Genomic DNA, 14,328 nt, shown 5'->3' with positions numbered 1-14,328 from the left:
GTACGTAGAATTCATACTGTGGTAGTGAGTTGTTGCTTTCAGTTTGATTAGACAATCGTTGTTTTGTTTTTCTTGCTTTGACAGTGAGTATGGTTGTATGCTGCTTAAGTCTTCTTAGCGTTATTTAGGTCAGCATACTTATGATGGCTTTCATGGTCTGTAGTGTCTGATATATACAGTATGCAAAGGAAATCAGCATTACATTTTTGTATATTCTCTCTTTTATTTTATTACTTCTAAGGGTGGAAGAACATGTTGTAATTAATCGAAATTCTAAACAACAAAGTATCTGCCATTTCTGCATTGCAGATATATTTAGCTCGAACACTGCTTGTGGTTAACAGTGTGTAGCACAGACACAGACAGCTGATCGTGCAGTCAGACTCTGTGTTCTTGTGGTTTTGTCAATACTGCTCAGGATTTTGATAAGCTGTAAAAAAAAGAAGTGCTGTATTTTGCATCAAAATTAAATCTTTAGCATTGATGGGTATTTTTTCTGGTATTGTATCTTATTAATTAAATAAAATATTCTTAGGCTAAAAAATTGAGAGCATAGCAAATGCATCCAGAACCTAACACATACTGTATGAAATCTTTCTTCATCCAGAGTCTGCTTACTGAAGAAGTGCTGGAATGGCTACAGTAAGATAAAGATTGGTTTATTTTCCTCAGCAGAAGGATGCAGTCACTCTAGAGGCAGGTTTTGATACGAGTTTGAAATACCTACTACTGTATTATTGCAGAATTTGGAGTTTTCTGAACGCTGTTTAGTGACTGGGGCTCATCTTGCATCACCAGTTGATGACATTTTTCTTTGTTCCCTCCCACGCAGTTGAACCAAGACTGTAGCTGATGTGCAGTGTCACTTACAACCTTAATCAGATACTGCATTTAAGGTGAGCTGTCCCTTGCCTCCACCCTTACCAGAGCCGTGCTGCAGTATGTATCTTACTCCTACAAGCCTAAAATGGCAGGCAGGATTAACGTTGCTTGTGCTGTGTGCATGCTGTGTATAGAATTCATAATACCATGCCTATTATTTCAAATGTGAGTATGTAAATGCTCTGTGTACCATATCATGCGGTAGTGAAGACTTGTTTGTGCTTCATTACAGGCTTAGATATTTAAGCATCAGCTTTGGAATTCTCTTTCATTTGCAGTGTAGTGAGCTGTTAGCTTGTCATCACATTCAAAATACAGTATTAGCCCTTAAAAAAAAAAAAAAGCAAATTCTTCTTCCAGATGCTGTCACCCTTTTTCTTCTTGCATGTACCGTAGTTTAAATAATGTATGTTGTATTGTTAATTAATGTGAATATCAAATTAAAGCACTTGAAACATACATATTTATAATGCAGGTAGGAGGCACGTCAAATCTATTTTTAACTCTTACGCAGTCCACGTTGTGCAATGGGCTTTGGGTGTGGAGTTTATATTTTCAGCAGTGATATCAATAGGCTGATTTTCAGCAAATGTGACAAGTGGCCTTTGCAGTGGTCAGCTTTACTCTTTGAACCCTCTTAGGGTGTGGGGAGAGACAACATTGTGTTGCAGTTTCAGAAAACCTTGGATGTGGACATCTTTTTTTCCCCCCCCCCCCACTCCTGCTTTACCTATTGATAAATTCAGTTCTCATGATCACAGTCTATTCAAGCTGCTTCCTATCTGATTTTTGACAACTGCTTCTAAAAATTTATCAAGAAGACCGAGAATTCAGTTGATCTCCATCGCTTTACATAAAAATGGCTGGGTATATTGCCATGTTAACACTGCATTAGGAGGTACACACAGGTAGGTTGAGATTTGCATGTTTTGTAGATTTCTCATTCAGTGCTGCAAAGAGATAAAGTGAGTTTTAAAATGTAGCTTTCAGTGTAAAAATGTATTGACCAGTTAATTAAAAAAACAGCAACCTAATACTAAACTGTATGGCTTCACATATTGGCATGACGATTGTTTTTACCTGATAAAAGAATCTATTGTGAAAGTGAAGCAATCATGTCTGTTAAAATAATCATATGTAATAAGGGCGTGGCAACGTTTATGCAACAAAAGAATTTTTGAAAAGCCTATGAATTCAGTTACATTTTAAAATCTATTTTGAAAATTATTGAATTCGTAGTTAAAATGCAAAAGTAAAAGTTAAGGTGGGTAAGAAAAATAAAAAATATTTAAATTTTACCATAGAAAGCGGTCTTTCAACGTGCTCTGTGAAAGCTTAAATAAAGATTAATTTGCTTTGTTACAGATATTTTTCTATATCAGGTACCAGAAAAAAAACCTACAGTATTTCTTTTTATTTTAATGTATAAGGTTTTTAGAGATAGATATAGATGGCCCTGTCAGCTTAAACTGAACATCAGTTCAATGCAGTATGGTTTATTTCAAACAAAAGTGGTTCAGAAATTAAAACCAAATAGCTCTAGATACAAAAGCCTGAATTTGAGCAATTTTTAAAAATAAATTACCAGTATTGTACTTCAGAGACCATCTTCTGAAATAAATTTATTTCAGATTAATACTGGGCCAGAACCTGTTTCCTTGGCAACCAAATCCTGTTAAAAAGTGCAATAGTAGAGATGCAAAGAAGGTTATTCTTGTTTAATGCCATGATGCAAATGTAAATTTAGCTGTTAAGTTACTTTTTGGTTCTAAATGAGAAACTGATCTCATTTTATGTTTCCATGTGATTATCATTTCTTAAAAGACGCCATGTTTGTAAAACTGTGCATATCAGAAAACTGCTTTTTCCTGTTTTTCATTGATTGCTTCCAGAAATGTACCTAAGTACCTTTTTATTTTAAGCAAAGTATGAAGTGCAGTTCAGGGTTTGTGCAGTATTTGTATAAAACAGAAGTTTCATTATTACTACTGTACAAGTATCACTAAAACGATAAGACAGCTGAGAAATGTAGAGAATCGAAAACGTCCTTAAACCTTCTTTCACAATCACTGAATTTAGTAACAGTAGAGCTGCGGACTTTTCACTAAACGGAACCCATTCTGAAGTCCAACCAAAACACAATGTTTAACCATTCTCGAAAAGTACTTGTATGTACTGGGATATCAGCAAAGCTCATTTGTGGTTTGTTGTAATGTACGGATCCCAGAGATTCTGCACAGTTTGAGTAAATAATAGCTTAGGTAAAACAGCTTGTCTAACATTTTCAACAGTATCTGTAAAATCAAACCCCATCTGTGCTAGAGGAAATTGCTTAGGCAGTCTTAAATTGTGCTCAATGCCTCCATTTAGCTTATAGCCTGGTGTATCTCCTTATGAATCTCCTTGGTATATGATTTGAGACATACTTACTGCAAAGATATTTTTGCAGCACGGTAGCCATTTTCCTTTCATGTCCTTGACTTTAAGTACATTTTATGTGGAAGAGGCTCAAGCACAGAACCATAATCACAGAAAAAATATTACAAGCTTGGTTCTACCCACCGTTCATGTTAATAAAAATAGCATTAACAGTTTTCACTGCGATATAACTAATTTTAATTTATTTCTAAAGAGATCATGAGTTCAGTGCATTCCCAATAAATATTACTGTTCAGGAAGATGACTTCTATCATCTGTTTTGATAGGCCAGTGCTGAATAATCATTCCAAACCCATTTGATTTATTTACTAGATTAGTTTGATGCAGTACAGTCATTATTTCCCCATTCCATTTAAAGAAACTCGGGTGAAAACATGATAGATTTACCAGTGTATGTTTCAAATGACATTTTAAAGTAGAATTTTTATTATAGCCATAATTTCATTTTCTCTGGTTGCAAGAATTTGATTTACATTTTATCCTTGGAATGTACTGTGTAGCTGGTTCCTCAGTGGTGTTATTAACACTGTTGGTTTTTTCCTTGCATGGTATTATTTTCAAGGAAATTCTAGTTGCTACGGAGCTAAAGGTGAGCAATGGCAATCTGTGTATTATGTTTTAAAATATTTTGAGTATATTGTACCATGTCTCAGCGGGACAGTGGAGACACTGTACAAATAAATTTTTTTTATTATTATTTTATTTTGTCTCTGTGGTTCAAATTAACATGCCCATAATGTTTAAAGAATGAAAATCTAATTCTTGGTTACATCAGTATGTTTCAGTCTGGTTGTTTTGACTCCGTTTGCAAATTTTCTCTTTTGTCAGAATGTGGATCCTTTTTAAATTGATATTACTGAACTAATAAATGCTGCTTCCCTGGCTTCTGTGAAAATTCATAGTCAGCCTGAGAGCAGCAATTGTTGTTGTGCTGAACAAGATGATTCGCTTATTAAGGGGGATTCTATTAATTTATCAAGCTGTTCTGAGTTTACACATCCTACATGAATTGCTGTGCTACATGAATTGCTGTGTGCGGTTTTAATGGTATGCTTCTAATAAATGGGAGGTGACCAGATGCTTTCACGATGGGCTCCATGTGTAAATCTTATGTACACCACATACATTTTACTCTCTCTGGCTTTGGTGCATTACCTGATATGCATCTTCTGACTCCCAGCACTGCCGTGTTTTGTTTTTAGCTTTCATATGACCTTATACCAGATAGCTGTAGGATTCCTTAAAGTTGTGTTTTTAAGCTTCATGCTCATCAGAATCTTTGGCATGAGCTTATGAATATAAGAAGGCTTATTACTGTATTGCTATTTCAGATTATCCTGCTGAGTTTAGACCCAGTCTTCTTTTATTCTTACCTTGTTTAAGTTAAAATGCGGGTGCCACAGAATGTCTGTATCAGTGATTTTCAACCTTTTTTCATTTGCAGACCCCTAAAAATGTTCAAATAGATGTGTGGACCCCCTTTAAAATCTTAAACAAAATCTGCGCACCCTCTCCATGAATGAAAACCATTCTCCATATAAAACAGAAATATTGAAAAAGGATTCTGCTAAAACTGAAAATAGAGATATAATGGGCTCAGCTTTATTATTTGAAGCTCAGAGGTCAGAGTCTGCAGTTGTTGTTAATGTTTTCACAAAGGTGATTAATGGTACATTTGCAAATGGAAGATGGGCACCTAACTGTTTCATTCTTAACTGTTGTAACACTACTGCTGTACAGATCATGTGACTCACAAGGCCTGAACCTTGCCCCTAAGACTTATCAGTTATTATACAAAACAACTTGATTTTGTTTAGCATCTTTTATACAAAACCTTATCCCAAAATGTTTTAAGTGTTAAATAATAGCAGAGGGAGAGAGAAACTAGATGATATTTGGCAAAAGATGAAGGGTCAGCTGACCAGAGGGAGAAAGGGAGCATGTTCCAGAGGGGAGAAGCTGCCTAGGAGAAGGGACTTTTACCAACAGTGATGTGAGAATGTGTGGAAAAGGAGGCCAGAACAGAGGAGACAGGATGGGGAGAAGAGAAAGAAAAGGGCTCTGTGAGATGTTGGAGCAGGTACATGAAAGATTTTAAAATCAAGGACAATTTTAAATTGGCTTCCATGGGAGTCCATGGAGTTGTCTGATAATGTAAATCTATGTTGTAACGAAAATATTTTGCAGTCCCCAGTCTCTTGGGTCATATCTACACTGGCATACTGTGTTATCTAAATCCTGTTTAAAAGTAGCTTGTCTCATCATTGAAGAAAAAGCATATCTATTTTAAAATCCATCCTCTACCCTAGATGAGGTCCTACATTTCAATCTAGAACACAGGTAGTAAAACACATATGCCTACTTTATGCTAAACAGGCAAACCACATTGAAACCCTGCTAGCATGAGTAGTGTTTTAAAATGGTTTGGTTAACACTTTGGCAATGAAAATGTGCGCGGGGCCTTACAGACATAGATTTAGAATTGTCTGTTTCTCTTGTTCTGTGCACAGAATTCCAGATGATATTTAGGAGAATTGCAAGTATGGCAACAAAATAGTACTGATGTCTTGTCTGTAGTTCAGTTCCTCTTCTTGGGTTTGCCACTTAAGCAGTGCGGAGGCATAGGTCCTCCATGCAGATGACTGTAGCCTTTATAAAACTCCCAAGATCCATATGAACCACATTCAGATCCATGGATAAGGGGCAAGCCTCTTTACCACTTTGTCAAGAGCATGCAGAAGTCTCTACCAGTTGGATCTCCTGTCCTCTGGGAGGGATTTTTTCCTCATAGAGGGTGACCTTATCTATAAAACAGAGGTGCTGATCACTAGTGATGATTAAAAAATCCCACGGCACTTTTGGCAAAGGTAGAGGAATTAACCCAATGTCCTGGCCAGATTCTAATATGGGTAATTTATACATTGTATTTATCTAAAACTGCTCTTGCAGTTTCAGTTGGATTCTGTATTGTTCATCTCCTACCAGCCTAAACTACTTGTAGCATTGTGTGTGATATTGAATAGTTGCTGCATTCTGCCTTTTATATGTGACTGTATCTTGGTAATGGCTAAAGCGAGTGCTTTGTACACTATATAAAAAATTTTAAAATGCACTGGCTGTAATTTGAGATGAAAGGTAGATGTCATACAAAACTGAGATATATTATGATAAGTTATTGAATTTTTTTATGTAAGTTTAAATTTTGCATGGCAGATATACTTTTGCCACCTGCCCCCTTTTTGTGAAGTTGGAACAATGTGAAATTAGAATAACTGCTATATGCTTTGGGCAGAGCCATGTTTATTTAAAACAAAATAATCTTTGAAAATCCTGAGAATTTGTTAATTTAGGACCTGATCCTTCACACCTTTATACAGATAATCTTGAAACAAGGGAGTTGTCCCACTGATTTTAATGGTGTTATTTTGTGCATGTGTGTTTGCACATGCATATGTGTGCTTTTGCAGGATCACACTTGTAGTCATGTTGAATTGATGTGGACACAGTGGTAAAATGAGGACCTACTCATGCATGGAATTAAGTGGCAGGCTGCAACTTTTAATAAATTTTAACACAAGGATGAGGCACTACTCATCTATCATCCCTGCTGTTCTCTACTGGGCATTTAATTGATTCCAGTGCAGAGGTTCCAGGGGTCCTTATCATATAACCTGTTACTGGTGACGGGGTTACAGGGCACTTTACCATATAACCCATAACATGGGGTAGACTCTCCTCAGCCTACTCCCCAGGACTCGCTTCTCTCTGATTCCTAGCACCTGCCCCCCACAAGGAGGAAAGACGGTGCAGCAGGGTGGGGACCTCAGCCCGTGAGGTCAACAAGGTCTGTCCTTGGCCTGCAAAGGCCACAAGGTTTCACCCTATCCCATGAGCCCTGAGCCCATCATCAAAATCTCAGGTCTTTTACTTCTGGGAACTGTTTATTTTATTCTCCTAATTGCACTGGAAACTGGCCAGAAGTTGTGATGAATAAACAACTCCACCCCAGTACCTCAGTTAAGTGGTAACTGCGTTCCTGCTTAACCACTGTGGCTTGCAGGTGCTGCAAGGAAGGCAAAAAACTCCATGGTCCTCTGCCAATTTGGCTCATGGGAGAAAAAATTATTTCCTGACCCTGTAAACAGGTGAACAGCTACACCCACAGCATTTGTCAGGTTGTGTTCCCATTCCTAGTTCAGGTGGGTTGGGAGGGCTGCTGGAATGGAGCAGAAAGAGGCTCCATGTGGCCCCTGTGCTGGGCTAAATCCTGGAAGCTGGGGAATGCTGGCCAATCAGCACCCTCTTTCACTAGTTGCCCAGTGGGTGCCAAAGACTCCCAGGGAAGGAGCCACCCATTGCTCCTTGGCAAGTGTCTCCCTCCCTTGATGCTGGGACTGTCCCCCCTTTCACCTCCAGCCCCATCAATTTCCCCCACTCAGGTGGGGCAGAGGGTGGGTAATAGTTGCCTATGTAAGACAAAGCCCCTAATATTGGGATGTCTGGTCACCCTATCCATGGTGCTGACTCTGATTGACTTCTGTATCTGAAGGCAGAATTTGACCCAGAGCCCAGGTCTAAAATAGGCTCATCAAGTCTGTTCTGACTATGCAGATCCCGAGCTGTTACTCTGCAGAATTGAATTTTACCTTGAGAGTAATAGCACGTTCCTGCCATTCTAAAGAGAAACTAATATTATAGCGATTGGTTTAGAAAAGGAAACTGCTAGTGACCTTTACAATCAGTTGGAAAATGTTTTCTTTTTTTTTGTTTCGGCTGTGTTCCACTGGCCATAGTTTAAAAGTGTGTAATGTAAATACTAATAGAAATGTAACTACTACATAGAATCACAATAGGCAAAGCATACAATTATCCTTATTATGTATGTTAACATAGCAGATTAATAAGTATCACTTTGTGCAATCTTTTAAAATGTTAAATAAATTTGGTCTGAGTAAAATTATCAGCTTATTTGTAATTTTAAAGATCATTACGGACATAAATTGGCTCAGATATTCAGAGAATGTTTGTTTAATCTGAAACTGGAAAAGGACAGGTTAGATTAGACTGCTTGCCTTCTGCTAGTTGAATGTGTAACAGAATTCAGTATGACTGGTTTTGTTTAAAGCCCTGCAGGTGGATCCATTGCCAAACAAGAACAGAAAAAAAAAAAAGAAGAAAAAGAAAATTATAACAAAGCAAAGATGGAAATAATATTGAAACTGTTCAGCAGAGACAGTAAGATGCAAGGTCTGCTGTGTTTCTAGTAGCTGTAGAGCAGGTTGCATATCTTTTAATTTTCTGCTTAGCAGAAGAATGTGGATTTATCCATTTAATGAAGTTGCTTGACTTTCTTTTTCAGGCAGATAAAGAGACAAAGTCTAATTGTTCTGGAATACTGGAATGTTGTCTTTGGTTATTTTGTAATACCAGAAGTTGAGATAGGAGCACCATTTGCCTAATAAATAGAAGATTGACTCAAACCCCTTCCAATCTTTGAGCCACATTCTGCACTTAAATTTAGAAATTATTCCTGGCCTCTTGTTTACTTGTTCCTGAAGGGCCGAAATCAAAATGTTTGATCTGAACTTTCTCAAATATTGAGAGAGTTGAGATCTGGTTTCAAATATTGTGGCTTGGCCCTATCTCAATTAATTGTATTATATTATCTATATGAACAGTACATTAGTTCTAATAATGTTAGCAAAAGTTGGTAAATTCTTCTGTGTTCAATGCCTAAAGCAATATTTTCACTGTCTCCTGTTAGGCCTTTAAGCCTTTTTAGGATGAACTGGTGCGGACATTAATGTGGTAAAAACAATGTAGGCCTCTGCTGTAGAGAGCTCAGGAGTGGATACACAGTCCCCGGAGAGTTAACCAGAGATTACTTAGAGTGTGGCTTATTTTGGAGAGGAAGGTATAGAGTGCATTGGAGTTATGTTCTGTACTGTGTATACTATCACTCAGGCCCATCTTTGGAATGCCTCCTTCCTGGATCTGGCAGTAGAGAATCTGTGGAGTCTGAACTCTATCATAGGATTGGGGGCAATGGCACAAAAGTTGTTTGGTGTGGTTTCTCCCTTCCCCCCAAGTCATGACTTATGGGGCATGAATCTATGCATTATGAAAGGCAGTGATTGGCTAGTAAACACTTTGAATGTACAGGTGTGAATAACCACATATAGTTGAACTGCATTCTGTGATATTGAGCTTATATATTGTTTCCCACTCTGCTTTAAGATTGAAACTGCTTGACTGTATTGGAATGTTTTGGAACCTTTAAGCCTATGCAGTTTAAAATAGTCTTAAAGTACCACATGGCATAATTTCCAGATGTGAGATTCTCAGACCTCAGATGCGAGATTCTCAGATCTCAGATGCATAAGAAAGCATCCAAAATGTACCACTATTTCTCAATATTAGCAGGCATGGGACTGGGGTGTCCTCCTTATAACATATATAATGTAAATTTGAAAACTATTTTTTACAGTGTAGTTATACCATTTAAAAGTAATCTACTTCTAAAATACCATGGGCCTATATGTCAAAAAGATACTAAATTTGTTCGCACAGTGTTGTATGCAAAATACTTTCTATGACCAAATAATAGAATTGGTGCACATTATACTGGTTGAACCTCTAACTCCTCAGTTCATACGTACAAATACAATCTATGTATGCAGATTGTGGCTCACATCCTGACATCATTTGCACAGGGTCAGACCTTTCTGGTTGTGCAGCTCCCCACTGAAGTTAATAGGGTTCAGTGCAGACTCAAGGGTCCATCCATGCAGATATGACTGCAGGACTAGAGCCTCTTTTATCTCTGCCTGTAAATGATTATGCATGCAAATTGCTCATGAGAATTCAAAAGCTTAGTTGAAGCCCCATTGAAAAGATAGTCCTGTGTTGGCTTCTTGTTCATTTGAAATGTATTTTAAATACAAAAAAGGACTAAAGATCATGAGATCTTGAGTTTACATATTGAAATCAGCAACTTCAGGTACTTAAGACAGAGCACTCGCATCTGTTGAAAGAAGACTTTGAAGTTGGTTGAGCTAAAATTGCTCTAAAAAATAAACTATCAGTTTTTTAAAAAAAACATGCTTTTGTCCAACTCTCAATTATGTTATCTGTAGGCATATAGGAATATTAAGACTCTCAGGGGAATCAAATGGTCAAGAAGCTATCTACACTTCTGCCATCAAATTGGGGCATGTGAATATTTATGCATATAACTTGAAATTGACTGGGATTATCAAAGCAAATTGAGGATGTTAGGCACCTCAATCCCATTAAAATTCAATGAGAATTTGGTACCTAACTCCCTTAGGTTTCTCTGAAAATCCCAGCCTACATACACAAATTGCACAGTTAAATGAAAGCTGCACAATTTCCCTTCTCAAATGTGATGGAAAGAAAAGCCTTTGCCTGTGCAAATAACTGTGTCAGCAAAATACTGGGTGTAAATGTGCCGGTGGCTTTTGAAAACTTGGCTCATTTATACCTGATCAAAAGATGAGCTGATATATATATATATATTTAGATGATGGTTGTCCTGCATGAGGCTTGAATTGGTGGAAGGATATAAGAAGTTATGAAACCCCATTTCTCATTGTTGCAGGTTGAAAAAATAAGAGAAGGCAGAGAAAGTTTGGGAGCATGCTCTTGGTTTTAAGGGACACAACATTTTTTTTTCACCTAATTCAACCTTTGCTCCAGCATTTGTTACCATATGTTTCTGACAGCAGACGCTCAGTTTGTGGTAAAATAGCTAATTACTCAGGGGAAGGAAGCAGCCCTTTGGTTTGAGTGAGTCCTTCCTTGTTTGGAGGAAGTGCTTGCTTCAGTGAACAGAGAACTTCTACACTGGAATCTCTCTGGGTGATCAAAGGATGAAACTGATGTGCTCCACAGGGAGCTTTGTTCATTGTTTCTTGGCTGCAACATTGAACTTTTAAGGTTGGTCTTGTGAAGCAAGTGAAAATTGAGGGATGTCAGGAAGGACATCCCATAAAAAACATGTTTATTATAATATATATGTATGTATTTTAAATACATAGCCACAAGACAGTATTCTGTAAAAAGAGCACCGGACCATGAGATACAAAGAAATTGAGCTAGTCAGATGGACATTAAGTAGTGGTTGCCATGCAGATGGCTCTGATAATATTCCACATGCTGGAAGGGAATTGATACAACAGACCACAGATCTGAATGTTGGTCAAATAACATTCAAAGCCCAAGTAGTCCAAAAACTGAAGCTACTAGCCTCTGGAGGATGAAGATGATGACCTTATTTATGTTTTTGAAAAATGTATATATAAAATAAATCATTTCCTGCTAGCAGCCTTCACTAACAAATTACATTTGTTCAGATTTTGAAACAAAAAGCATCTGTCCAAAAGGATCTTGTTCATCACATTATACAAAATAACTACATACTGTCCAGTCAGCCCAATGCAGTAGCCAAAGCAAAACATTCATTCAGAAGAACAGAATAAACAACCCTCCATTCTGACGCAAAGCTCCATTCTCCCCAGGCCTTACAATCCAGAGTGCCTGGGAAAACAGGTTTCTCAGAAAGATCTCTGCACTGAAGGTCAGTAAATGTGGATTATTTCAGACTAAAGAGCATTATACCTTGTACAGGAAGAAGATAACCATTACTTTATCCTGGAGCTGAAAGAACATAGCCAAACTAAATTATATGAGGTTTCAGAGTAGCCGCTGTGTTAGTCTGTATCTGCAAAAAGAACAGGAGTACCAATGTGATATATGCCATCATGTGCCAGCAATTCCCCTCTGCCATCTACATTGGCCAAACCAGACAGTCTCTACGCAAAAGAATAAATGGACCCAAATCTGACATCAGGAATCATAACATTCAAAAACTGGTAGGAGAACACTTCAACCTCTCTGGCCACTCAGTAAAAGATTTAAGGGTTGCAATTTTGCAACAGAAAAGCTTCAAAAACAGACTCCAGCGAGAAACTGCTGAGCTTGAATTAATATGCAAACTAGATACCATTAACTTGGGTTTGAATAGAGACTAGGAGTGGCTGGGTTGTTACACATATTGAATCTATTTCCCTAAGTTAAGTATCCTCACACCTTCTTGTCAACTGTCTAAATGGGCCATCTTGATTATCACTACAAAAGTTTTTTTCTCATGTTGATAATAGCGCATCTTAATTAATAAGCCTTTTACAGTTTGTATCGCAACTTCCACCTTCTCTGTATGTATATATATATCTTCTTACTATATGTTCCATTCTATGCATCCGATGAAGTGGGCTGTAGCCCACGAAAGCTTATGCTCTAATAAATTTGCTAGTCTCTAAGGTGCCACAAGTACTCCTGTTCTTTTAAAATTATATGACTTTTTATCCTTTCTTCATTGAGGCAGACACTTGTCTGCCTTTCATAGTGCTAGTAGTAGCATTGCACTCTTTTCTGAGGCAGTAAGTAATCTGATGAGACCAAGAATAGGGAATAGAATTACAGCTAAGAAAAATAGCCTGATTACATTTTTATGGATGTTATTCTGGATATGCTTAAAACTAAGATAACCAGTGTGTTCCGAATAGGAAAGGAAGATGGGCTTGGGGCCTTTGTGAAGATGAGAGCTACATTTAGCTAGGAAATGAGCATTTTAGGGACCAATCTGGCGCCTCCTCTGTGCAAAGGATCCTGGATGCAGCAGTACTTGCATGTTGTGCTGCTCCCTGCTGCCAGCACAAAGGGAGGCTTGGACGGAGAGATGAGGTAGCTAAACTGGCCAACCCTTTATGCATGGAAGGGGCACAACACGGAGAGGGCCTAATGCAACCTGAGGCTGCATTAGTGACCATACCAGAGGGGTGGGGATTCGTTTGCTCCCCAACCTTGTGGAACACACTTGCAACACCCTGTTTAATGTTCTGAACACAATAGGATGGTGTGTATACTTAGGTCAAAGGATTTGGGCTAACATAAATATATTCAAGGAGTACACTAATAAGTAGGAGAAAAGAAGAGTACAAGAAGCTGATATGAGATCGACCTGCATCTGACTATCCACAGAGCAATCTGATTATCAGGGATTATTCCGAAATCTCAGCCAGTCAGAGCACAATGGCTGTCATGCTGCTACTGACTCGCTGCTGCATGGTAGTTATCACTGCCCATACAGTGTGGAAATCCCTGCACTCAGGGTTCTAGGGCACTAGCAAATCTATCACCCTTATGCCAACAACAAATATGGCCACCAAAGTTTAGCATTTCATCCAGTGACCAAAATGTTTCTGCTTTTCTTCCATTTAAAGAATAATTACTTTAGTCTCACTATCTCTGAAATATAGTGGACTATTTGACAGTTCAGTATAATAACTTGAGGGTGATTTCTGTTAACACCAGTAATAATCATATTCTAGGCTAATAAACAGTACAGCCTTCAGCCACAGCCTTAATTTAGCCGAGGATATAGTTATAATTCCCTAAACAGGAAGCATCCTCAAGTTATCATCTAGATCAGTGGTTTTCAACCATTTTTCATTTGCGGACTCCTAAAAAATGTTGAACGGCGTTGTGGATTGCTTTGGAAATCTTAGACATAGTCTGCCGACCCCCAGCAGTCCACAGGTTGAAAATCACTGTTCTGTGGCAACAACAATTTTTCATGGACCTCCAGAGGTCTGCGGATCACAGGTTGAAAACCACTGATCTAGATAATTGGAATGCTGTCAAACATTCTGTTGGATTGAGAGGCTTCATTTCAAGTGTAACAAACAGATTCATTGGAAGTAACTACACTAAAGATGAGAGGTTAGTTTTATTGCACTCTTACATAAACAAGGATACATAACTTCATTCAATCTGGCAGGCATAGTTTATTCAGATCATTCTTGAAATTGTATACTCCATTATTTCACTAGTTGTAACACAAAAGAATACTGTGCTTCCTTTGTGTGAATCCAGCTCCACCTTGTGGGCAACACACAGAGAGGGAAACTACTAGAGTCATCAGAA

General features: G+C 38.0%; 1 protein-coding gene across 4 annotated transcripts in view; it reads left to right on the top strand.

The window, feature by feature from the left end:
- ZBTB38 (zinc finger and BTB domain containing 38) overlaps window positions 1-14,328 on the top strand; it is a 33,047-nt gene that overhangs the window by 21 nt on the left and 18,698 nt on the right. Inside the window, exon 1 of one of the 4 annotated variants that reach the window (XM_074963849.1) lies at window positions 758-896. The exons of 1 other annotated variant lie outside the window; for it this stretch is intronic. The gene's annotated coding sequence lies outside the window, so the exon portion shown is untranslated. Of the gene's footprint in view, window positions 1-757; window positions 897-918; window positions 940-1,606; window positions 1,791-14,328 lie in introns of those variants that run through there. 2 more of the 4 variants (XM_074963850.1, XM_074963848.1) reach the window with 2 other exon arrangements.

This window comes from Natator depressus, chromosome 9 (assembly GCF_965152275.1).
Source record: "Natator depressus isolate rNatDep1 chromosome 9, rNatDep2.hap1, whole genome shotgun sequence".
Classification (NCBI taxonomy): Eukaryota; Metazoa; Chordata; order Testudines; family Cheloniidae; genus Natator; species Natator depressus.
This window is presented reverse-complemented; position numbering and strand designations above follow the sequence as displayed.